The 27144-nt window shown below is 35.1% G+C and overlaps 1 protein-coding gene across 2 annotated transcripts in view; it reads left to right on the top strand.

Moving 5' to 3' along the window:
- The first annotated feature begins 8251 nt into the window (after positions 1-8251).
- Positions 8252-27144, top strand: part of LOC150108537 (uncharacterized) — a 284792-nt gene continuing 265899 nt past the window's right edge. Inside the window, exon 1 of one of the 2 annotated variants that reach the window (XM_090415967.1) lies at positions 8252-8342. The gene's annotated coding sequence lies outside the window, so the exon portion shown is untranslated. The remainder of the gene's footprint in view (positions 8343-27144) is intronic. The other variant, XM_090415968.1, reaches the window with a different exon arrangement.

The following is a 27144-nucleotide window of genomic DNA, read 5'->3' as shown; positions in this document are numbered from 1 at the left end:
AAAATTTCCTCTGAATTAATCTTGTAAAAACCCTTCAGTAATTTGAATGTCTCAATCATATCACCCCTTTTCCGCCTATCAACCAATTTCTGTAACCCACAGATCTTCAACTTGTTCTCGTAAGGTTCATTCCATAGACCAGCTATCATCTTGGTCACTCGCCTCTGGATCCCCTCGACCTCCTCCCCATCAAACCCAGGGGCCCAGATCTGGGCACAGTAGTCAAGATGGGGTCTTATCAAGGCTCGATAAAGAGGAACACAAACTTGCTTATTTCTGCTAGTCAAAGTATTCTTCAGTAACCAAGTGATCTGATAAGCTGATTTAGCCACTTTTGCAATGTGCCCCCCCCCCCCTAAACTTCAACTCCCTATCCACCAACGCACTCAAATCTCTGGCTTCGTCAACCTCCTGGAGTACAGTTCCACCAATGTGATATACTCTTGCTAATTCTTTCACCACAAAATGCATAACAGCATCCCCACCCTGCCTAAAAGCTCTAGTTTCTCTGATTCTGCACATCTACTTTCACTTCATTCAGCAACAATTTTTCCAGTCTCCGAACACTATATATATATAATCAGCTGATTATATAATACTAATATGCTGATTATATGAACACTAATAGCGCGGATTTCTGACGTTTTTTTGTTGTCTTTTTTATTTATTTTTTTTTTACATAGTAAAGAAATCCGATTCATAAACACACATGAATTTATTCAAGCCACTTAGGCCTGTAAGATGAAAGGTCTCACACATGATCATATGAATTCATCTCCTGCTCAAAGGCATTCACAAACCTAGGTGATTAAAAATATTTTTCCGTGTATAAGACGATCCCATGTATAAGATGAATCCTACTTTTTCGAACCCAAAGTTAAGAAATCAATATTTTAAACATAAAACAGAATACATTTGATATTTTTTTAAATATTCAAAGTATATTTAGTAATTATGTAATATTTTTAAGGTACATACTAAGAAATTATGCATCACTCTCAGTTCTGGGTATATCATTTTCTTCATCGTTTTTTTATTTTGAGACATTTTTATGAGCTACTGCTCAAAATATTATTAATGCATTAACTTACCCTGCCAAAGAGTTGCAGACGAGTATGAATGTTTTCAGAGTTCTGATTGGTTTATTCAGAATCAGCCGTTAATGACGTCAATCGACAGAGTTAACAAAGACTAGTGATTAGCGGAAGCCTGTTCGCGGAGACAAGGTACCGGCAATTTCATCACGGCAACCGCGGGTTTCTCAACCGGTTACCCCTCCACCCCGTGTATAAGACGTCCCCCTAATTTTTGGTCTAAAAATTTTAGAAAAAAGTATCGTCTTATACACGGAAAAATACGTAAATATCACAGTTTAATAGTTTAAAATCTCGCAGTTGCTAATTTCAGTAGGATCCTGATTATTAACACGAAAATTCAAACACACAACATTATTTTTTCATCATTTGATCTCACAGATTGAGTTTCAACTAATAACTTTTATTTCGAGCTTTATTTTTTTTCCCCCTCATAACAGTTTTGTATTTGGTATGTACTTATTCTACCTATAACGCGTATGGTAATACAATTCTCCTGCATTGCAGGCACCTCTGTAGTTCAGTTGGTATAGACGAGCACTTTGGTTGTTCAAAGTTTTAGCGATCGATCCCGTCTATGACGAAAGCAATCTTTCTCGGGTGTTTCCACTCAAATGGCGAGTTAATTGGTTTCATATGGAGGTGGAGGATTTTTTACCTCGGGGAAACTAAAGTTTTTCGTCCTTCAACACAGTCAAACCGATCCCGTGAACACACACACACAACTGCGAGATTAGCGCCTCACCATCTTATTTTTCTCCTGCACATTATGGATTAGAGGTAGAGATCCATAAGAGTCAACCTCCTGGATGGCGATGACACTTGACGGTATATGATTGCATTACAAATGCAACGTGTTATAAAAGAAGCAAATTCACCAGTGACTAATATTATGAATGACAGATTGGTATGTAAAAGTTCACTAGAGATTTGGAAGGGAGGTGAACAAGTTTAGTGTGAGATCTATAAATGATTAGGCTCGAGCTACAAGTCTAATTTTATATTTTTGACTCGCCTGATAACACTATAGGGACAAAAAAAAAAAAAAAAAAAAAAAAAAAAAAAAAAAAAAAAAAATTAAATCTAAGAATTTAAAGTGGATACTCTTTGGTGGCCAGGAAACGGGTCTAAGAAACAGATTTTGTTTCGTGACGTTGCCAGTTTCCATGCACAAAATCACCGACTCAAATTTTGCATACGCTACTCTTGAGCTTTTTTATTGACCTGTCCTCATGTTGACAACTACTGAATTGGAATGGGATAGACGCACACGCGTATAAAATCTTTGCGCAGGTCAACTATCTATCGACAATTTGTCTAAAAAATATTTGTATTCCAATTACTGGCATTCCTTTGGATTCTGTTTTTCTTCTTCACCGATGTGCGAGTATGCGATTTCTTTGATGTTTAAGTTGCTACCGCTTTTTTTTTTTTTTTTACGGTACAGTGAATTTCATCTGGATACTTCATGATACGACAAAAATGAATTAAAATAAAAATGGCATTTTATGGTCTGTGGCTTGTATAGTTTTTTGGCCTAGACAAGAATACCGATCGAACGCACACTATTTGCGTCACCGTTATACTGTTATGAGTGTGTGTGTGTGTGGCGATTCAGAGAAAAATTCATTGCAGTATTTATATTTTAAACTGTCAATTAAATAATAAAAAAAAATTACAACTATATGCCGTTTTAATTATAATATTTGAAATAGATGCAATTAATGAAAATATCGAATTAATTTATTTTAATACAATAAAATTTTTAACATAAGAAGCATTAGCTATTTCCTCATAAATAAAGGGTGTACGTGTATAATATGTATGTAAATTACTATTAGGAATATATACCGAGGATGATGTCCGATTATAGTGGAATAGAAAAGAGTGGTCTATATGTAAATGTTTATAGTTTCATTGAATTCATGGTTAAGGTTTTGATAGCATTTTTTTTTTTTTTGCTGGTCTGTGGCCGAGTGGAATCTCATTGCGACCACGGATGTTTTTATTTTATTTATTTATTTGTGTGTATATATATTCATCACCTAATGTGAGATCGGCATCCTGCTTAATGGTGGCCTGAATGTCGTGAAAAAAAAAAAAAAAAAAAAAAGTGGGATCCAGAGCTGGATTCCGGATAATCCAATTCAGAGTTTGTCACCCGCTCAAAACAGGCAAACAAACTCAGTTAACAGATGTATACACCGTCTTCATGACCTTATGGTTTCCAGTAATTCTAAATCCTAACCCAGACTCTGCCCAAGATACTGAAATACTACAGGCACGCAACGTTTTGGAGGTTGGGTGGTTATTAAAAAAATAACTTTAATAAATAATTATGAACTGTCGAATTCATTTTCCGACAATATAAAAGGCCCTGCCTTCATTAAGAAAGAAACCTCACTGGTGCTGCATTAAACTTTATGTTCATCAATTAATCATAAAAAAATCTTTTTATCAGTGGAATCATTAAAAAAAAAGTCATTAAAATTTCCGCATTAAAGAATGTCAATTAGTACCTTCGCTCAGAACCAGAGAGAGAGAGACTCGTATTTTTGTTGAAATTCTTCAATGAGTTCCTTGTTAACTATCTTCTGGCAACACGTTTTGAAGGAGTTTGTCAAATAATAAGCAATTTAGCTAACTGGCGGAAAAGTTCAGGTTGTGAAGCTGTGTAGCCAGCATAATGCAATCATTATTATCCTTGGATGAGCTCTTTCATATTTTGCAATTTATTCTAATTACAACGCCGTAGTTTTAATGAAGATGTTAGCCGATGCTACATTTCTTATATTAATATATTCATAAAAGATTTGCATCACGTACTGTTTAATGCAGAGCGATATTAACCGGAAGTAAAAGCTGAGTTTTTTTATACTTTTTTTATTTTTTTAACTGAGCACAGCAGAGCCAAACAAGTACTAGCTGACAGCTTTAAGGCTAAGAACTGTATTCTATCAAATTCGGGAGAGAACAATATGCTAACAAACACACCCAGTAAGTTGAACTGCGTACAGAGTACTTCACATTTGAAAGCGATATTCTGTTAACCAAAGAAGCTGCGTCTTTGAATGCCACTTGGAGCAACTACTGACACTCAAAGCTCGAAGTTCGTGAATCGGAAGTATTGTAATATTCTCTCTAGTCAATGTTTGCCGAAGTTGTTTCAAATATAATGCACTGCAGTGACTGCTTCAGACTCTGCATGCAGTTTCACATTACTTGAAAAAGTAAATAAGAAAAATAAAAAAGATATTTTCGTAAGTTTCTCACAGTATCCAGTGAAAGAAGCTGCAAATAGTATTTCTTTATATTTATATGTAATATTAGAGTTAACTAACTGGAAAATGTACCCAACCAGCAGGATTTTTTTTAATTAAACAAAGGTTGTTCTGTTATCTAAATTGTATTTATTATTCATTGCTTTAAGATGATTTCATTGCTTTGTTTACCTTTATTTCATTTTAATAAGTGGGGGTGACTATGCGTCTTTGTGGAAATAGCGCTAAGCCACCCAAAGAAAGACCGTTATAGGCTCGATTCTGGTTGCTCCCTAGTAGTTTTTCTAAGCCTTTATTCGACCACTTCTCAAGTTAATCGATGTTTGACACAGTAAACTAGATCTTTCCTCCCCGCCCCCCAGAAAGATTTGGGTTTTAACTTCGTATTTCAAAATTTCGACAGAAGAACTCACGTTATTTTTATATAGCTCCTACGAAAATTGTTTCCTGCTTATAGTACATTCATGCCATGGATAGGATATGGATTTTTTATTCATTTTATATATATTTTTTGTAATTTTAATGATTTTTACCTCGTCCTGAAATCCTGCTCTAGACTCCAAACATGGACTTTCACAAGTCACTTTAGACCTCAATAAAGAGGGCGGTGGTCTCACACCGGCCGATGAAATTCATCTCCCACCTAAAGACAATCACAATCATCCATACTCACGGCTAAATTCGAACACGCAGCGTGTTGGTTGAAGAGCACATATGTTAATCTGAGGGCCAACCAAGCCGGAAATTTATAGACAATAGTAGAAGTGTTAGGATTTAGGGCAGACAGCTATCTCTGCTGTAAACTCTCTCTCCCCCTTGAAAGGATTTGTTTCATAGATAGCTTGAGCTCACTATCAGGGAAGGCTTAAAGGATGGAGACTTGCTGTTACCTTTCTTCAAAAAAGTATTTAGGCCTCAAGGATCCCCGTCTACTCTTTCTGGAGAATAAAAGGTTTTACAGGATTTATTTATTTTATTTTATTTATTTAATTATTTTTTTCGTTTTGTTTTGTTTTAATGTAAGTGTGACTCTTAGGTGAAATATTTATATTTTATTCAAAACTGCACAAAATGATAGAATAAAATGTCTTGCAGGGTTAACCATCTGTAAAAGTATTTTACACTATATTACATCATAAATATATATATATATATATATATACACATACATATATATATATACACATACATATATATATATATATACACACATACATATATATATATATATATACATATATACACGATAACTTATACTCTAGAAGATGCAAAACAACACAAACACGCGCGCGTACTACTTTTAGGAAGGATTCACTTACTTTTTCCTCTTAAAGGATTTTTGATATCTAATTGGTCACCTTTTCTGTTCTTCCACAGCTAATTTTTGGTACCTACCAAATTCTCTCTCATTCGTTCAACTTCTCTTATTATCCATTTTCAATTATCTCAATTTGTGTATTTTTAATGTAATAACTTGCATGTTGTATTCTGTTGAAAGCGTTTTTCTGAAGTTTGGTAATATCATACGAGAGGGTGTGGAAAGTTCTGATAAACACCTGGAACAAAAATGACATTAAAGCAACTGATGTAACCACAAGAAAGAACATAAGTTACCTTCATAACTCTGCTAGTAGTATGTCTTTCTTGTGGTTATATTAGTTGCTTTAATGTCATTTTTGTTCCAGGTGAACTTTCCAGACTCCTCCTTCGTAGTATAGCAATTGCGTTTATCCAATCAGTTGTCAGTTTACTATAAAATATGAGTAGATTATTTCACAACCATGTTTCCTTAAAAATTTGTCATACTGAGTAGCAGACCATCCTGGTCTAGTGAACAACGTCTTATCTCTTTGTCCAAACAAGAAACTCCTACTTTCGAATCCGAATCCCACCTTGCCATGGATGTTTGTAAATGTGTATAGAATGTAGATGTATTTCATCTCCCGGTGTTAAACCGCCTTTCATATCGGAGTTGAATTGACTTGAATTCCGAAAATCCATGTCTATAAAACAGACATAGTCTGTGGACACAGATTTCTGAATAATTTAACCCTTATCCTATCCAAGGTATTAAATCTGCTATATGTCAGCAACTTTTCACAGGTTAGATTGATTAAACAATCATGTACATAATCCTTAGTTCTGACTCCTTAACCAACTTCTCAATTGACCTTATCACTTCGGAAATAATCCCAAATTCACTCCTCCGTTTTGACACTATCCATATGTCCTAACTAAAGACAAACAACTGCATCAAGGGCTGCCAGATAATATAATTCTCTTGACCCATAGATATTTCATTCAGTCCCCGTTTGTATTTATTTCTGGATTTTGTGATGTATTTAACAACTCTAACTCATTCGCCTCCATCATACTGTTTCTTTCCGAGAATTAGAAATTAAGCCTCTTAAGAATATGTAAATTAATAACGTAAATAAAAGCGAGAATCGGAACATAAAGTGCTTTAAATTTTACAGGCAGAAACATAAATTTAAAACAAAACTGAGGTAATCATCGAAAAAAAAAAAAATGTTGAGATGAATTAAACTTAAAAGCGAAATTCGATTAAAAGCATCGCATATGAGCAGAATGGGGAAGAAAACTAGTTTCTGTTATTATCATCCCCCTCCCCGATTATTTCTTCACACTATCCTGTTCTAGGTCCCTTTTCTTTGTGACTCTTTAAAAATAAAACACTGCAATATGTCATAAGCACAATAAATAACATTATCATTATTTGAGTCATAAAATTTTATTGTCTTTTAAAATTTCCCATTGAAAATAGTCTGAGCGAAACCAAAATGGAAATTATTCGGCAAATTTCAGTCAATATCCAGCGTACTAAATGTCAATAAAATCTGCCCAAACCAAAGTGGAATTATGTACTTTTAGGTGGCCGCATGAAAGGACAAAACGAATATAATAGGTGCTACGTAAGTTGCGAATTATTGACTTAGCTCTTGTTACCTTCACCTGTGCCGCTATTAAATCTGGACTAATTTCACCGAGAAATTTGCACACTTTGGGAAGAGGAAATAAGCATTTTTTTCTAAATATGTTGAAGGTTTTTTTTTTTTTTTTCGTTAACGTTAATCATGCCGAGGAGGGGAGAATATTTGCCCTGACAGAAGAGAGAGAGAGAGAGAATCCCCTCTATATGTATACCCACTAGATTCACCCATCTATGCGCAGCTTTTCACCCGATTACACAAGTGGATTAACAGAGGAGAATATCAGAGTAAGCGTCTGTGTACCGGATGGGGGCTCTTAGGAAAATTAAACTAATGCCAACGTGGCTACGCCTCCAAGTCATAAATATCTCGAAATAAAGAGGAAAACTTTGTCGCATAAAAAAAAAAGAACCTAAACCGGCTTGAAGCTTATCATTCGTTTATTTTCAAGTTCGTTTTCCTTGTTTCGAAAAAATAAACGAAAAATTGAGTCTGTTGTCTTTCAGTTCACAATGGGCTCAGAGATAATTTGTCGTTTACTAAGAATGGAACTCTCTCCTTTGATATCCAGCCCTATCTGAAAACAAAGTTTGCTAAAAAAAAAAAAAACAATAGGCTAAGTGATCGCATCTAAAACATTCTGAAGCGTGCAGTTCTTCTCTATAAAACTGCTTGTTTTAATCTTTGTCCTCACTTCCTTCCCGAACTCAACTCAGGTTTTTATAAATGAACATCTGCATACGGATTGATTTCAGCGATACAAATTCACTTAAAAACCCTTAAAACAGACCGCTAAAACCTACCGCAGCTACTTGCCTCTCTCTCTCGGACATCCCTCATGTGTTGCTCAGCTTCCACTTCCGGGAACCCCTGCAATGAATGACGGAGCGTTTGTTATCGCTTAGTTTTTCCAGGACACTTCGGTAAGCACGGAGCACATGGTGGCAGCGTCTAGCTGTTGTTTGGAGTGGGTTGGGCCACAGCGTCCCGGTTCCATGGTTTCAGCAGTGTTGTAGGTAAGTTGTTTCGTTGACAGCTTTTATTCTACTCTAATGTATATCTGCTAATGGGAAGGGGGGTTTAAAAACTTTGTTTAAGCTACTCGTAGGCGGATGCAGTGTTTTTTTTTTTTTTTTTTTCTGTATATATCCAATTTTCGTGTTGTCTGTTTTCGCCGAGTGGGACACCCGGTATTGTTAGTAATCAATGGGATGTGCTCTTAATACAAGAGAGAGCTTATTATTTATTTGTCGAGATTAACCCCCCCCCCAAAAAAAAAGGTGAGTAGTTTTCAATAAAAGATTTTGGAGGTTGAACTCCGGCTTTAATTTACAATTTTAGATTAGAGTTTTAATTCCAATTTATCTGTCTGCGCAAATCTATCTTTCATAAACAAGAATTGTCATTGAAAGATAACGCGTTAATAAATCGGAGTTGTTCGTTAACGTTCTCTAAGCTGATGTACGGCAACAGAATATATGATTAAAAAACAGTGTATGATCATAGTTTACTTGATGTGTATTTGGAAGGCTCTGTGGAACTCTCATTTAGACTTATTCAAATATCAGCAGATGTATTCGTGCGTGCGTGCGCGCGCGCGCGTGTGTTCTTTAGGATTACGATGAAGCATATAAACCATGAGCCACGTGTGTTTTCTTTATCAGATGTTTGGAAGGGAATAAAAACCCAAGTTTTTGAGAGATAAACCTTGCCTTCTTCATATGTGATCAGCTAACTCGCGTGTACGTCGTGCGTGCGTGTGTAATTGATTTCAAAATAGCTGTCATATCATTTCATTTTTCTTCACTGAATTTTGAGCCATTTTAAAAGGCACCAGTAGACTCTAGGATATTCCTAAATCGTTAGAGCTTCCGCTAAGAAGGTTCCGAGTCATCTTCCTCTGTGCTTTCTATCGCAGATTATTTGTCTTTTATCTCATTCCCTTCTATTGCTTACGAGTCTATCACAGTTCTATCCGTTCTACCTCTTTATTGTTTCGTGTGGAGAATTGCCTACATGATTTAGCCTCCGGATACTCTTTCTGGTACAGCGAGTAAAGAGACCACTCGTCCAACATCACCGGACGTACACTTGCTTGCTCTGTCACGGATCCTGCATTCAACACACTTGTTAGAACTCCACGTGTGGTAAACTTCCCCTTTCTGTTCAAGCGTTTAGTTACGTGGCGTTTGAACTAAATGACTCTCGACCATGAAATCACCAAAGTAGTGTACTTTCCTTGCATTATAAAAGCTTAATAGCAAAGACATCAAGTTATATATAAAGACCATAGAGGATATGAAGCATTCAGAAAAAGTGGACCAAAGGCTTCCATGATGGATCTTTAATCACAAATTGTTTTTAATAAGATGAATCTAAAATCTTCTCCTGCGGTGCATGCTTCCCTGCAAGAGGTTAACATCGCGGTGGGAGTAGCTTTGTGAGAAAGCGTTCTTCGCAGGAGAAACAGTTTTTTTTTAAATCCACATTTTTTTTTTCAAGTCCATATATAATCTTAAAAAAGAGCTTAACGAAATTAATTTTCTTCAGAATAAGACAGAAAAACCAGAAAATTTCGAACTTGTTTTTTTCTCACAACTGATTTATTTAATTCACAGGGGAGCAACCCAGGCGTTGGTTGATCAGGGTGCAGTCGATATTTTGAACATCCATTTCTGTTCAATAACATTAAAAGAACATGTTATTTAGATTCTATTGCGAGGACAAATTACTTCATCCAGTGATATTTTTATTTCATCATCATCATCTTCTTCTTCCTTTTACCCTCTTTTACCTTGCAGTGTCGAGAGTTTATTAACCCCTTAACGTACCAATTAAAAATCAGAAAGCGGTCGTTTTTCTGCCAATTTTTTGGGCGAGGGTGATTTGCTGGAGATCAAATTCATCATTATTTGAAAAATAATGATGAATTTGATACACGCCGTTGGCAAGTTTTCTTGGCTGAAAGGAAATAGGCACAAGATTGTCTAGCGTCTATATTCGATTGTATTTATATGTGAAACCAAAATTCAAAATCAATTTTGGTGCAATAAACAAAAGACGTGTCACAGACGTCTTTGTATGTTAAGGGGTTAATCATCGGACCTCAAACCGTTCACAGGATAAAGTGGTCAGCCCTACGCCCCGGTGTATGCTATGTCCGTAATGTTGAGTTCTCAAAGCCGGTTTGCCTGCTTTGCGGGATGAAAAACCCCCACGATAAACTGGGGAAAAAACCCTACTGTCCACGCCCAAGACGGGCTAACTTGGCTATAGCTGAGGAAGTTCCTTCAGCTCCTCACGTTACTGACGGGAATCGAACCTAGGACGCTCCATCCCCAGGCATATGGTTGCGAAGCGCACAGCTACGAGGCTAACCGCGCGGATGAGATTATATATATATATATATATTTTATTAGTAGAAGAATGAAGTATTGTTTATACTCAGTGGGATAGCATTAGCTTGGGTGTTGTTGAAAGAGCTCGATCTTTAATCCTTAAATGATTCTTTTGTATGCTATTATTGCCAGTGGTTCCCAATAGGTCTCGATATGTCTGTTTTTAAATGGTGAATACCATGTTTATTAGGACTTTTCAAATTTTATAATACAGAATTAAGAAGCTTTCCTAAAATAATGGAAAGAAAAATGGTTTTATATATAATCTTTAGAAAACAATTATTCATTTCGAAGAAACAAGTGGTAAGTGCAATGAGATTTGTACAAGGGACAAACAACTAAACATTCCTCCTTTATATATTAAATGTCTTACAATGCGGATTACCGCTGCAGTGGAAAAGATAAAACAAGTTATTCTTAAACTTTCTCATCGGGAAAAATAACTTATTACTGAACGTTGTAAAAGTGTAGGTACTCACTTCATCAGTAATACTGTAGAACTATAAAGCAGCTTCTGTCATAATCAAAGCTGTTTTAAACACATAGCAGACATCTCTCGAGAATCAATAAACGACCGACATGCCATTGATCATCATTTCTTTGCAATTCGCCGAAAACTATTTTGACATGTGGACGTTATCTCCGCTCCTTAAATCTGTTGATAATCACAGTCCATTTCATTTTCTGAAATGCTATAAAGGATTCCAAACAACAACAACAAAAAAAAACGTGAATTACCGAAAAGATCAAAACCTCCGTTTCAGTACATAAATTTTTAGTATTTCAACAGCATCGTGCAAGGAAAGTCTTTTGCATGCATCATTCGTTATACAGATCTCTCTCTCTCTCTCGCTCTCGTATAAGAATTTTAAATGCATCTAACGGAAAGCAAGCAAATGTTTTGAAATATTTTTCTCCCCTGATTATTTGAAATACGGACCTGAGCTGCGTTCTGCGCTAGCTTTCGTATGTAATTAAGAATTATGTAATTCGCCTTGCTCAGAGCTGCTGTAAAATCCATTTGGGGCAGAAACTGCTTTCATTTTTTCCCCTTTAATTTTATAGTTTTCATTACGCTTGTAGATAGAGCTAGGATTAAGGAGTATTTCGTTTATAGCAGGTATTATATAATGTTAAAATATGAAAATATTCACCAACAACAGTAGTAAAATATTTTCGTTAAAAAAGAGAAAAAATTTTTTAAAAGAACTCATTATGTATAATAATTTAATTATAATGTAAAGCAGCGAATGATTCCATCAAAGCTGAAATAGTGAAGATAATATTTTCATATTTCTCTTGTTTGATAATATTTCGCTCCTAACGTCTTCTGACGCTAGTATTTTTCTCCAGTCTTTTCAAAGCACAACCACAGGGAATTAATCTTTATGTCTCGAAACCACATAATGCGGAGAGTAAGAAAACTGGGATGGATTCAATAAAAGTGTTAAGGGATCTTTATGAAAACTTTAAAGGAAGCCAATCTGAAGCTCTCCAAGTTCTTTACGGAAAACGAAAAATCCTATTTATGACACTACACGTAACTAAAAATTTTTGTACAGGAACTTCTGTACAAACCTGTTTTGTCCTATAGAATAGTTCCACATCTCAGGAAAAAGTACCAAAAATCTCCGTAAATGTTGTTGATTTTATGTTGAAATATGACACTTCAGATAACTGATGAAGCCATTTTTTCAAGGCCTTAAATACTAAATATGAAGGATACAAACCGTGGAAATTACAGTCTCATAGATTTAGAAAATTTATGAGATTTACTTTCCATTTCATTTTCGGATTAGTTTCTTGCCTTTATGGAGATAAAATCTAGATTTTCAGGAGAAACCTTTTCGTTAAGTTCAAGTAAGCAATTAGATGTTAAGTACTGTTATAGCCTTTGGTTTGGCGCAGTATGACCTTAGCTGTCCTTGCGCCATATACCCCTAATCAACCAACGAATAAATCTTAGACGTTAACAGGGCCTTCATTGAAAAGGATATAGAAAATTCATCACATCTTCAGATATTTTGAAATATCTGAAGATGTGATGAATTTAGTGAATATTCATAATCTACAACTGCAAACATCGACAGCTCCAGTTTATGCAATGAAGTTTATAGTATAGTTTATAATGCAACAGCGATTATCTTTGTATAATTGCTGCGATAATTAATTCATTCACACCGGTGTTGTTTTATGAAAATGCGAAAAGTAATTTGTGTGTGTGTGTGTGTGTGTGTGTGTGTGTGTGTGTGTGTGTGTGTTTACCTCGCGTTTCTTTTCAAGTGATATCCGTGCAACGTTCCCTCTAAGCTTGGTAAGCAAATTCGCAAAAATTGATGTCCTCTAAGCTACAAATGAATTAGCATGGGCAATCGTGAACCGAAAGGGGTGGGGTGAATCAATGATTTTCGAAGCAAAAAGGGAATAACATACTTTTATAAGCTCTCGAAATTATGAACAACTTGAGATGTACATACTTTTATTCAACTAAAAATATAATCGTGTATCAAATATGCATATTGTACTATACACTTTGCCATCTGGACGGGATCAGACTTTAAAAAATTCACACGACTGATCTATTGCTGTTAACATTACAATAACAAAAACACACTTCGTTATAGCGTCGTCTTTGACAGTGAGACTGAGTCTCGTCAGCGGCATGGGATGGCTGCTTTGCAGCCGCGTAAGCCTGCAACACAGAGCGAATATTACATCCGTGATGTTTTGTGTGTTCGAGTACATACATCCTTTGCTGACTACGTCACTTGCATTTTCAAAGTGCTAAAGTAAGCAGGATAACTAGCACCGGTCATATAAACCAAATATCGAAAGATTTCGATGTTCTACGTGTTACCTCAAAAATATTTGATTACAGTATATGTTTAATTGAATTGGTATAGCAAACTTCAACACCTATCTGCAACTATAATTACAAAAACAGAAAAAAGTATTAGTTAATCCTGTTTGATTATAACCATATATAAGAACGAAAGAAGTACAGCAGGTATTGTACTCAAAAGGATGTCGGAACTAGGAAGAATGAATAAAGAACTAGGTCGCAGGGACGAACGTAAGAACTACTTCGTTGAGGAGGCGTCAACGACTGTTGGTAGATGTCAGATAAATAGATTCGAGACCTGATAAATGAGTCTTAAAGAGAGTGTAGCTTCTTATGCGAATCGTTGTACAACAACTGCCTATATGTAAATAAGTCACTCTGTGTGCTGTGCAGTAAATTAGGCATGAAGAGATTCACCAGGTGGAGCATTTTTATATATAATAAGTACTAATATCGTATTCGGGATGACCTTGAGAGGGATACACACAGAGTATATCATCCCAACTGTGGCATCCCTTTTGTGATTTTAATAAGTGCAGTACGAGGGTGGTCTGAAAAGTTCTAGGTCTAACAATGAAAAAACGAATTTATAATTTGAAAATTATTTTTATTTTTCAACATAATCTCCCTTAAGACTAATACATTTATTCCAGCAATGCTCTAGCGCCATTAACCCATCCTTGTAGTGGTTCTCAGTAAGATCTGCAAAATACTCTTCTACAGCTGTAATCACCTCTTGATTCGAAGAAAACGTTGACCAACGAGGAAGAGTTTTAGTTTTGGGAAGAGATAGAAATCAGAAGGAGCCAAATCTGGGGAACAGGGTGCATATTCCCCAGATTTTGCAGATCCCTTAATTTTCCCTTTGCCAAAACACCTTTGTGGGCAGGTGCATTGTCCCAATGAAAGATGATTTTTTTTCCCTGCAAACCGGATCTTTTCGCACGAATTTTTTCGTCTAGTGTGGTTAAAAAATCAAAATAATTTTCCACGGTTATTGTTTTACCCTTTTGAAGGTAATTAATAAACAAAATGCCTTTAGCATCCCAAAACACCGATGCCATGACCTTTCCTGGTGATGGAACCGACTTTGTCTTCTTTGGAGCTGCACAACCGGCTTCTGCCCATTGCTTTGACTGCTGTTTGGATTCTGGTGTGTAATGGCGAATCCAAGTCTCATGCATAGTAATAATCCTTGTACATGCAAAAGCATTTTGGCAGATTAGAATACTATTTGATAGTGTAATCTTAACAATAATTTGGCGAGTGTAATGTTTAAGTGTAAACTTTCTGCACTACATCAATACCAATGATTTCCACTGGTAACAGTCATGATCCGATGAGATCCGTGTAGCAGTTTAACAGGAACTACTACTTTATACTATTACAGCATGATTGCAGTCAAAATGTTGTTTAATTTTGACGGTATATATCAGAATACAGAATTATAAGTAAATAATTATTTCTTGACTTATTGCTGATATTTCGCTGGTGTTATCAGCAATAAGTCAAGAAATAGTTATTTACTTACAATTTTGTGTTCTGATATATGCAATCAAAATGAATTAGTTTTTTTTTAATCTGATATTACTGGTCTTCAATGAATGGAAAAAGAAAAAGAAAAAAAAAAACTAACGCTTCGATAACTACAGCGGGAATAAATATCCTGGAATATACAAAGAACAAAATCCACAAGCCATTTGAGTGAGGGAGGCTGAAAATATGACTGCTCAGTAAGTAAAAATAGCTGCATGTTCCAAATACGGCATCATAAAAAAACAGTCCATCGCTTCTAACAGCATGCGTCAGCTGATTACCTTCTCAGCATTGTGTGTGTAAGAGAAAATATCAATGATGACACTGAACCACATCTTGTCATACGTCTTGGCTATGGGGTTGCATTTCATTATTATTGTTGTTGTTAGGCAACTGAAATTGTTCAGAATAACCTATGTTTCTCTATAAGTTGTTTCCTGGTGTAAAAGTTGCTTATTGCAGTATATTTTCATCCATCTCCGAGATAAATATTCCTAGTATTACACCAGGGATCTGTAGAATATATGCAGATAGCCGATGCCATGGCGCATGAATCCCACCACAACCATACTTCCAGCATTTCAGCGATGCAGGTGCTGTGGGGTTGAAACAAAAGAATTTATGAAAAGTGAAGCTGCTGCCACAGGATAATGGGGACGCATATCTGACTCGCTAAAGACTTTTTTTCTCTCTTCATATGAATCGCACCTACGAAAGGTTGTAACGTATTGCACATTTAGTTCCGTTAATACCCTATGGAGATTTAATAATCGTTCTAGTTCATCTCTGCTCTAGAGACTAAACATGGTTTTTTTTTTTTTTTTTTTTAATTTTAATTTTGATCTCCCTCACGAAAGGTCTACAGCACATTATTAGTAGTATCGTGGGGAAGATAACTGGGTAATCTGCTCTAGTGATTAAGCACTGAACTTTTTTAAGCCACCCCATGCCTCTTGTGACCCAGATGTGGTCTCACACTGCGATGAAATTCATCTCCCACCTAAAAACAATTCACAGACATCCATGCCTGATGAGATTCGAATTGCAGCCTGTTGGGCGTAGAGCGTGTTTTCGTTTTATTACCTGAATTCTACTCTCTTCTTTTAATCAGAAAATTAACTGATTAAATGAAAGTTTGGACCTTGAACTAATGGTATTTAATTGCCGTTTGTATTCCTCTACATAATAAAATACATTTTAGAGGAAAAAAAAAACTAACTTTTTTTGAAAATAATTCACTTATTTTTCTAAAAATAAAGTTTTTAAAGTTATTTACAACAGTAAAATTCTACTTGGTTACATTAGAAGATTTATTTACAAGAAACTAAAACGAAATCCAGTTAATTCACTGTTTAACTAAATTAATTGATTCTTCGATGTCACAAACAGCACTGGAGATTAAAGATCTCTAATATTGCCTACTCGTAAGTGTGCTTTACTCAAAAGTGGACATTATTGCCCTCTGGGTCTTATTCACCAAGTATTCTATTTAATTTTTATTTGTTTATATTCTATTTTTGTACAAGCCCCTTAATAAAATAAAGCCATATTTTAACTGCAAACCATAAACTGAAATCCTCTATCTGCTTTCCAAGCCATTCAAGATCTTTTCTACAAGTTTTTTCCAGACCTTACTTTTTACTATTCTCTCTCTCTCCAGCTTGTGATCCTCATCTACTCAAGGTTGCTTTGTACGCTGTCTTACCATCATAATTGAGAAGTTCCACTTGGTTTTGCAGTATAACTACACTTCCGTTTCCTCCCCGATTCGCACGGAGTGTCTTAATTGGTTAGTCACTGTTCAGTGTCGAATTCAAATCTGCTGTATACATCTAATCACGCTTCTGTCTTCTCCTCGCTTCTCCGTTATTCTTATCTCTGATGGTTCGTTTATTTTTAGTATTTTTTTTCAATTTAATTTTATTATATATATATATATATATATATATACACACACACACACACACACACACACACACACACACGAAAGAGAGAGAGTTATTTTTTGTTGGTTCAAGCCGTTGAAGCAGTGTTTTGTTCCTGGTGCTATCGCAAGCCGTAAATGACTAGTAGGCGTTAGTTAATATCTCGGATATATAACTATGTTTTTTTTTGGTGCGTGCGTGTGCGCGCGCGCAAAATTGTATATGACAGCAAGTCCTGGCCTAGGATGCGAATAATTTCACGGTAGCTAAATCTAGAAGACATCCGCAGTGCACGACTAAATTATAAAATAACTGGATTTTTTGGTGAAGAATTTGAAAAAAAATAACATTCTTCAAAATTTCTATAATTACACACACACACCATCGCCTTCCCTTTTGATGGAACAAAAACCTTTTGTTTTTTATCTGCTTTGTTGACGGTCATCCGATTGTGACAGACGAAGAGATCTTTTTGCCCCACAAAGTACTTTTATTGAAAAGACTAATACTAAAAATACTAATACATCTGTCCGACCACAGATGAGAGACCCCCTCGACACTTCTGCGCATGACAGAAGAAGGCGAATCCATTTCGATAATTGTAATCAATGATGAGTGTTTGTTATTTTTTTACGTCGGAAAATTAGCTTTTCTTTTATGAAAATTCTAGTTTTTAAAGTGATAACTATTTTGCTTGTACAACAGTTTGAAAATTTTACGTAATAAATTACGTGATTTCAGGTGTTGGTGAGGAATTTGTACATCTCCTAATTTCTTTCTCCTCTTCAACATGAATTGACTCTTCTTGGCACTGTGGCAACTAAGGTTCTCGCATCAGTGGTCGGTCAGTAAATGGACACAAGAAATAGCTATTCTAATGTCACGATAGAAAATAATTCATTTTGTAGGCGATAGTTACTCATTATTAATACATGAAACCTCCATGGATTCCCAGAATTCATCACGGGAGGCCACTCCATCCTATACAAACTCCACAAATATTTCTGTGTTAATCAATTTCGTGTGCTTGTCTGGCCAGTTTCCCTGCTTTGTGGGAGGAAAAACTCCACAGAGAAAAATAAACTAACTACCTTTATATGAACCAATAAACTTGCGTTCAGTTCCTTAAATATTTCTGTTATTGACGAGAATCAAACAGTTTGAAACTTCGTCTAAAGGAATATGCCTAATTATTTTTGCTAAGCTGTCAGACAATCTTTTGCTATATATAATAAAGGTTTATATATAATCTTTCCCCCTAAATTTTTAGGGTACCACTAATACAATCATCTCTTTTCTCCAACATCTCGTCCATGTACTAAGTTAAAAAAAAAAAATTCAATCCGATAGTATTCTAAATATGCTTTTATCCTACGTAGATATTTTCAAAGAAATCTGTGCTTTATTTATTTTTTTTAAATGAAATCAGCTATCTTTCATTGTCTTGTCCTCCTGGAAATCATGTTCAGTAACCATCCAATTTCATATTAATCAGTGATTAATACCGAACTCAGTTGATGTGACATGGAAGGCATCCAATATTACTGCATAACAAATTAAAATTTATTATAAATACTAAAAATTAAAACAAATTTTATTTCCTCATTTATTTGTTATGAATCATGAAATCAGAGAAACAGCGCGCAATTTCAAAAATCTGTCATTGCTGAGTTCCAAGTGCAATTACTAATAATCTGGGATTATTAATAATTTTTGCGAAATGCATCGTTGATATATACAAAGAGTACCAAAAATATTAAGTAAATAAATAATGACCACTTAAAAAAGGTTTAAAATATGATACATCTGTTATTACTATCATTTATAAAGCAATCCGGTCTAAAATGAAGATGCCAAGTCAAAGTAGCACATGATCTGGAAAGAGAAAAACTACTGGCTTTATACATATCACTAACGTCAAATTGGAGTAATGAGATTTCTCAATATACAGAACAATCATTCAACTATACGGGAGGAATGGCACAGTTATTGGGTCTAGGTTTTCTTTTTTCTGAGAGAGACAGCTTGAAGAAAAAAAGTGAAAATGCCTGTGAAGTTTTCCTATGTGCATATATTATTATTATTTTAATTATTATTAGTATCGTGGTGGAAGGTGTGGCAAAGACACAACTCACTAATTATTCAAATCTATTTTTTATCCTTTACTATATCACTGCTTGAAAAATACTGTCACTCACTCGCACGTGGCAAATAGATTTTGCCAGCTGGCGTGTAGCTGTAGACGGAACAAAACGAAATATTTTTTTTTATTTAATAAACGATAACTTTCTAAACAATTTCTTTTAACTTTAAAAACACAGAAAAATATGTGTAATATAAAGGACCAATTATCGTAACAAAAACGAATATAATAAATTATATCTTCCTAAAAATTAGTATCTTTACTGTTCTTCGTATTCTTATTATTTATTTACTTCTCCTTCTTGGAATGGTTCTTACATAAAGGAATTAGTCTTCCAAAACGATGATAAAACATCTAATCGATATACTTCTATTGATTTATTGTGATGACACATCATTAAAAATGGGGGGGGGGTAATTGTTGGGAGGGTAAATTTTTTTTTCGTGGCAAATAGGATTTTGCATAATTTGTCGAGCCCTATATATTACTAATAATGTGTTTGAAGTCTGTTCTATATTTGCGAGGAGACATCGAAGCACTGGAGAAAAGGCTAACCCTGCAAACACAGTTCGAGATCCATTGCTAAAATAAAATAAAATAAAAGCAAGAGAACGATAAACTTGTTAACCGCGCACGCACGCACACACACACGCACAGAGAGAGAGAGATTCTCTCATTCTCAAACATCCCTCATAATTTTTTTATTTATTTTTCTCCCCTTTGATGCATGATGTTTATATACAAACATATAAGAATAATAATGACGTGTTCGACTGCGCTAAATATATTGCTGCTGGAATTCCTTTCTGCTAAACGCTGTTCATACTTGAATTCATTGCTACATCGGTTTCAAAAACCAAAACATTCACTTGTCCGATTATATTTCTTGTTAAAATCAAGTCGTGCAATTCGAGAAACATCTCATAAGAAAACGACATGTACATAAGATAATATGAATCTAATCTTTAAAAGGTACCTGTGGCATAACTATAAATAATAAATTACACAATAACCACAGTAATTAACTTCAATGAAATAAAAGGCACAAATATTTCATTAAAATTAAAGAAATATTTGTACCTGTTGCTATCTATAAAAGACAATCTGTCACCTCTATCGTTAGGTGGCGTTTACCAGATACCGTGTGAATATCTGTTTGTCCAAAGTAATCTAACATACTTTGGACAAACAGGCTGTTCTGTGGAAAAAAGAAGGAAGGAACGTCAATATTATATCGAATACACGAAACTTCAAAAATCTGGTCTGACACAACATGGTATTGACACTGAACACAATATCCAGTGGGATAAAAAAGACTTTCTTTGAAAAGACTTTTCAAAGAAAGTTGCGAAGTCCTTTTACATTGGCCAAATCTGAATCGAAATGATTGTCTCGCTCTCCCAAAAGTTTGGGAGATTCTTATCTTATGTAACCATCAAAGAAATAGTTTTTAAGAATTATTTAATAATATTTTATTAATATTAATTTCTAGCACGCGGCAACAGTTTTGAATTGGTAATCCACCGACTGTTATGTACTTTGTATTCCATTCCTTCGAAATGATAATGTTCTCTTAATTTCAGTACAAAATATTTGTACTTTTATTTCATTAAAGTTAATTACTGTGGTTATCGTGTAATTCATTATTTATTTAAAGATAACATGAAGTTTTTTTTATGATTTAAAGAGGGATAGTATTGAAGTACTGGACCCTCCTCCATTTCCTTTTTTTATTCATGCCCTGCTTTTCGAAGTAGTATACAGAGCGACCATACAAATCACCCCGTGTCGATAAGGCCGAGATATCCGTTGTTCGCAAAATCACAGGAAGGAGCACGTGCAGTGAAGTTTCACCAATAGCACTTTTCCGTACAATGAAGGGGAAAAAAAAAAAAAAAAAATCGCGGACATCGAGATCGATATCTGTGCAGCACACACTTTAATAAGAGTTATGTCCCGAAACAGGACTGCGGATTCGGATATTTTTTCTCCCCCCGACTTTCCACACAGCTGCCGTGTGTGGCGGAGGTTACGTAACGCGTGTCTCAGGAAGTAGTTATGACACACACCACTTCACGCCGCGTGACGTACGTGTCGTGGATGTTCGTCGGCTGACGTGGCGGGATCGCCCGTATTTACGGAAACACAATGCACGTTTTTTTGCTGGGATGATAAAGAGCTGCCATTTGCACCACCGCTGTCACTTGTCGCGGCAATAGAAAATAATTCAGACGGGATCGCACTGAATCACGTGACATGTACGATCAGGTTTTTTTTAATTCTGTCAGATGGCTGTTCACTTCAAAATAACCCAAATCGTCTCGATGATCACTGACTAGAAATTGGAGAATAGTATAAGTGATGATTAGAAGTCGAAGGCTCCACCTTCAAAAATATCAGTATTTGTGTGCGCAGGGGGGGGGGGGATACAAGAACAATAATAATGCTTTGTTATCTGATATTTAAAAGCGATTTAACTAGTGGATTCGAAGTGGAGGCAGCAAGAACTACATAACAAACCGCACACTGTACTCTTGCGATACTCATCAACTGCTGATAATATAAAACTTATTTTGCAATTCGTATTTCATATATAAGTCTTTGTGGCGAAGTTGAAGGAATAAATTTATGAAGAAAAAAACCCTCGACACCGCAAGGTAAAAGAGGATAAAAAGGAAGATGAGATCTTCATATATCATCCATAAAGTTATTTATTGCTTCAGTCATAATATAATATTGACTTGTATCAATCGTCTTCTTATACGCCCACGTAAATCTTTTATTATTATTATTTTTTTTTTTATAGAATCCAAAAACTAGAAAAGGTTATGCCAAATTCAGTTATCTGTAGTATCCCTCACTTTCAAGAGAGAGAGCTTTTCTATACTTTTATACGATCTTTCATTTTTCAACAACTAACTCCTCGTAGAACTAGAATAAGATACTAATTTAATTTGTTAAATTGAGTAAATTGTTTTCCACGGTGTTTTTACTGCATAGGAAGACAAAGGAAAGATCTGAGAAGTTTATCAAATTCTCACTTAACCTATCCTATTCCCTCAGCCATACGGCTGGTGGGGGGTAGCTGTATGCTACCATACTAGGGAGGTGATTATGAGCAAGCTGGTTTCCAGTTGCCTTCCTTGCCGTAGTATATAGATTTTATGATTGTCAATTCGTATGTTCACGGGACCGGTTTGCCTGTTGAGGGAAACCTCCACCTCCGTATGAGACCGGTTCCTCACGTCACTGAAGGGAATCGAACCTAGGTCTTTTCGACCAAAGGGCTTCGTCTATACCGACTGAGCTAAGGAGGCTCTTCAATTTAACCAATGGAGAACTATTAATACCATTTCAAATCATTCGCTAATAAAAATGATTCACTGGATGCACAAATCACAATCCTAAATGACATCTCATCTTCCCTTTCGTGTTAAACTTAATGGCATGTAATAGGCTCTTACGTATTTGCAAAACCCATAATAATACAGAACTGCATTTTTGTTATTATGTACTTATTCTGTCACTATGGTTTGATAGTTGAAACTAACAAAAACTGCTGCTTAGCAACAGTTCCATTTTTTTTTTTAATCGTCATTTTTACCAATGAATATTGTACTTTATAAAAGTGTAATTTACTTGCAAATACTTAACCGAGCTGGTTGGATTCATTTGCACATTGTTGCTAAAGTCGTTTTTTGCATTATTCAATTAGATCAGATACCATATCCTGTGATATGCTCGGGTAGACAGTAAGCAGACGGTGTCGGTAAACACCATTAGGTTCTACCCACGACTACCAATTAGACTGGAGCACTTTAAATTGGCCATGGAGAGGAGGATTTTCTTTTCGACTAGAGGTTAACTAGCCAGACAACCTCAAATAAAACATAGAAAGGGGTGTTTATAATGACGTTTGTTTCCGCTAATAGTTTATGCAGAAGTTTATTTCTATATGAACCATCAGACAAGAAAATAAAAAAAAATAAATAACTGAATAAAAATAAAAGATGTTCTGTTGTGCTCTTGACGCTTAGTACAATAATTGCAACAGAGCTTGCAATTTTCAAAATGTTTTATAAACGAATGGACAGTATGTTCTGTGGTTGCTTAGATATAGAATGGTAAGCAGGATGAATACTTAGACTAATCAATCTTAACATGGAAATGTTTTTCTTCACATATGGCATATACAACTACAAATTCCCTTTATTAATGTAATCTTTGTATATCTTTGCAAGTAAGGATGCTATTTTGCGGCCTCAGAATATAACAGCTAAACCCATAATAAGTGACCCCCCCCTCTCTCTCTCTTTCTTTCTCTCAGTATTTTTAGTATTTTTTTCAAAATACTAAAATCCTATAAAACTGCCTTTTTTCATTTTGACTGACACAAAACCAGATCTTCCCAGTTACTTATGGCAATGCTACATTTCTTCATATTTACTTGAGTCATAACGCAGATGTTAGTGTGCCTGTCTTTTCGTTGAATCTTGAGGCTTCTGCAAAGACAGCGTTGGTGATATGTTTTGAATTTTTTTATTCAGATGCCGGATAACGTAGACAACATACCAGCTCTATAAATCAAGAGTTTGGTTGCAGTATCAAACATCCAAAAGCTGCAAGAGCGTATTTTCATAAACGACACATGCATTTTTTTCTTTCCCTGCTTGACGGAGTGATTAATGTCTTCGCTCTCCAATCAATAGGTTGCGGGTTGAAATTCGAATATAGCCTATTCGATAGGAAATATTCGAATAGGAGATGAATTTCATCTCCCGGTGTGCGACTACCATCCTGTTTATTGAAGACCTGAATGTCTTGAAAGGGAAAAAAAAGTTCCATTTTGATCTCTGGAGCACAGTTTCCGAAGTATTTAATCCTGACCCCCCCCTCCCTAAGGTACTAGTGTACTATAGATTTACATCCTTTCGTGAATCAGCACGTTGACGAAATTTTCCATCAATGAAAAGAACCATTACAACGAACATAGAGAGTATTGGTGCAAAGATACACGCTGCTTCCTGTCTGTTGTTTACTAACAATAAGTCCCGAATGGCCATCGCAGTTCACACTTGCCGATACATTTCACCGAAATAATTCTAACACAGTCCACTATTAATATCAAATACATAATTTTACTTCCATGAAATAAATTATCTCCTTCTACAGAGAAGAGGAATTAATTATCCAGAAGGAAACCATTGTGACTAACGAACTTAGAAATAAACAAAAAGCGTTAGACAGAAAAAATGGTGTCCGTCTGTTATCAATAGACCAGTGAGTGATTATCAGCACCATCAAGATCTAAAAAAAAAAAAAAATAATAATAATAATAATAAAAAATTAGAAGCTGCCAAAACCATTTCGATACAAACGCCGTCTTTTCTGAGAATATTGAGTTCATAATTAACTTGTACGTTGAAAAACACACAATCGAAATATAGAGCTGAGGTTCTTGGACCCCTGCCAAAGCTGTTAACAAAAAAAAAAAAAAAGGATAAGAACACTTTATTTAAAACAATAATAATATGTCGGAATTGGCGAGATGTATAAAGGACTTTTGTGGAGAATGTTTGCTAAACGTAACATTTTTTTTTTTTGAAAATTTCTGCCAAAATATTACCAACTAATTAATTAGATGTAATTAAATATGCAAGTGAAGAGTGCGAGTGTTTACTTTTAGTTTGCTTTTCTCCAACAGCCAACAAAAATTGTGTATTCGTCTTATTTGTTTAATTAGTTATTTTAGCCAAGCTTTATTCTCAAGCGCTTCGCTAATTTTTAATAATTGTAAATCGACCATATTTCCAGGTTTTCTCTTTGTCTACCTTCGTCGTTCTACTTCCTCGTGACCGGCAAGCATACCTCAGCTGTTACATACCGAAAGAGTCAAGTTCCAGTCTGTTGATTTCAAAAAAGAAAGAAAGAAACAGCAAGTTGTCGTTGCGAGAATTAATCTTGACTCGTTTGTACGTTATGTTCTCAGGAAAAGTTATTGATCTCGCATATGCAGAGCGTAACACCCCCCTCCTTCTTCCTCATTTATGCTCTACTTAGCTAATCGCCACGTATTCTTGTATTCGCCAACTATTTAAGGAATAATAAATTTTCACTAGCTTCCCTCCCACTTTAGAAAGAAATCTTTCTTATCATTAATTGAAAAAGAAATTTGTTCTGGTGATATTTGAAAAATATCAATTTTTCCAAAAATGCATGACTTAAAATTGAGGTGGTCAGATTTATTTCAAATACATATTTGTTATAAATAATTGCTTATCAAATTAATATAGTTGATAGGTGTATAGTTAATAGTAAAGTTAATAATAGGAGGCTATCTGTTTTTAGAACCAGATAGCGTTTGTGCAATTTAGGGAACATCCTCATGTCCTTTCTAACAGCACATGTTTGTTTAAGGTTGATTATTTATGAAGTTCTCAAAAATATGTTATAGAAATCAACGTGTTAAAACAACGATAAATCTTGCCTGTTTGTCTGTTTTAATAACATGGATTTTTTTGAATAAGAAAAAAAAAAAGACAAACTTAGACACTACTACCACATCTTCGGTGATTTTTTCCCCTTGTTATTGGTTGTATTTGAAATATTTCATACATTATTAAAATACAGCAGTGGCGTTTTCAAAGCCATTGAAAACAAACTGAATTCCAACCGGATTCATAGCTTCTTACATCATACTAAGAGGCTATCTATAAATGCTGATTATTACGAAAATTATCAATGAAATGATTTAAAAAAAATCTGACACCATCATTATACAGAACAGTGAAACATTATTCGATGAATCTCTCCCAAAGCAGTCTTTCGCTGGGCTTCTGAGCGGGGCTGATATTAAGCCGATTGAGCCCGATGGTTACCCAAAGCAAGAAATTTAAAAGTGTATATATCATTTTGGAAAATTTTCTGATTCACATTACCTAATTATCTGAAATTAAGGGCCCTTGCCAAAATGATCCCAATTGAGCTTCGCATTTTCTACTGCAGGAAACTGCTGAAACTTTCTACTAGCTCAGTTACCTATTATTACGGGAAGAAATAATATATAGGTAACCCTCGTATAACGCGGTACTTATACAACGCGGTTTCGATATAACGTGGTCTAAAATTGTAGTAACCCTTGTTGAACGCGGTACTTATACAACACGGTTCCGATAAAAACACGGTCTACAAATTGTAGTAACCCTTCATCTTTTCACATGTTTTTCACCGCGCGACTTAAAAATCAAATTTTATCTTCGTTAAATTTGTGTCTGCTTGAATCCCGCATGTAATTATAAGTAGCGAATTTATATTAGGGGGAATACCCTTTAGCACGCATGTACCTCAATTGTTTACGGTATAAAACGTTTATTTGCTGAAAATTGTCCTCGTTTCTGCCAGGAAAGTGCATTAAAAATCATACGTGTGTTCATGTCAAGCTGAGCACTTTATTTTCTGGTGAGTTACATAAAATATGTAATGCTTGCTTTTTTGTGTAAAAAAATATTTTTATAGTAATGTGAACAAACTGCAACGAAAGGGAAAAACCAACATTGAAAACAAAATTAATTTCTCTCGAAGAAAAATATTCAAAATCTTGGATCGGTTGAAAAATAGAGAAAAACCAGCAGTATTTTCAGGGACTTTGAATCTAAATGAACCAACAATTCGAACCATCAAACAAAATGAACATAAAATCCGAGAAAGTGTTTATTGCTGGGTCAACGATAAGTGCAAAGCGCGTTGCTCGTGTACGCGATAGTCTAATGGAAAAATGGAGAAATCTCTAATGATTTCGATAGAAGTTTGCACCTCAAAAGAAAATTCCTATGGATGGAAATCTTATTCAACAAAAAACTCTCAAAGTTTATAAACATTTATAATGCAAACCAGGTGTTCAATGCGGATGAATCCGGGTTATATTGGAAAAAAGTGCCAAAACGCACCTATATTTCGAAAAATGAAAGATCAGCT

The sequence above is a fragment of the Typopeltis vanoorti genome, chromosome 3 (genome assembly GCF_054136105.1).
Source record: "Typopeltis vanoorti isolate ZY-2024b chromosome 3, IOZ_Tvanoo_1.0, whole genome shotgun sequence".
In the NCBI taxonomy this organism is placed as follows: Eukaryota; Metazoa; Arthropoda; class Arachnida; order Uropygi; family Thelyphonidae; genus Typopeltis; species Typopeltis vanoorti.
This window is presented reverse-complemented; position numbering and strand designations above follow the sequence as displayed.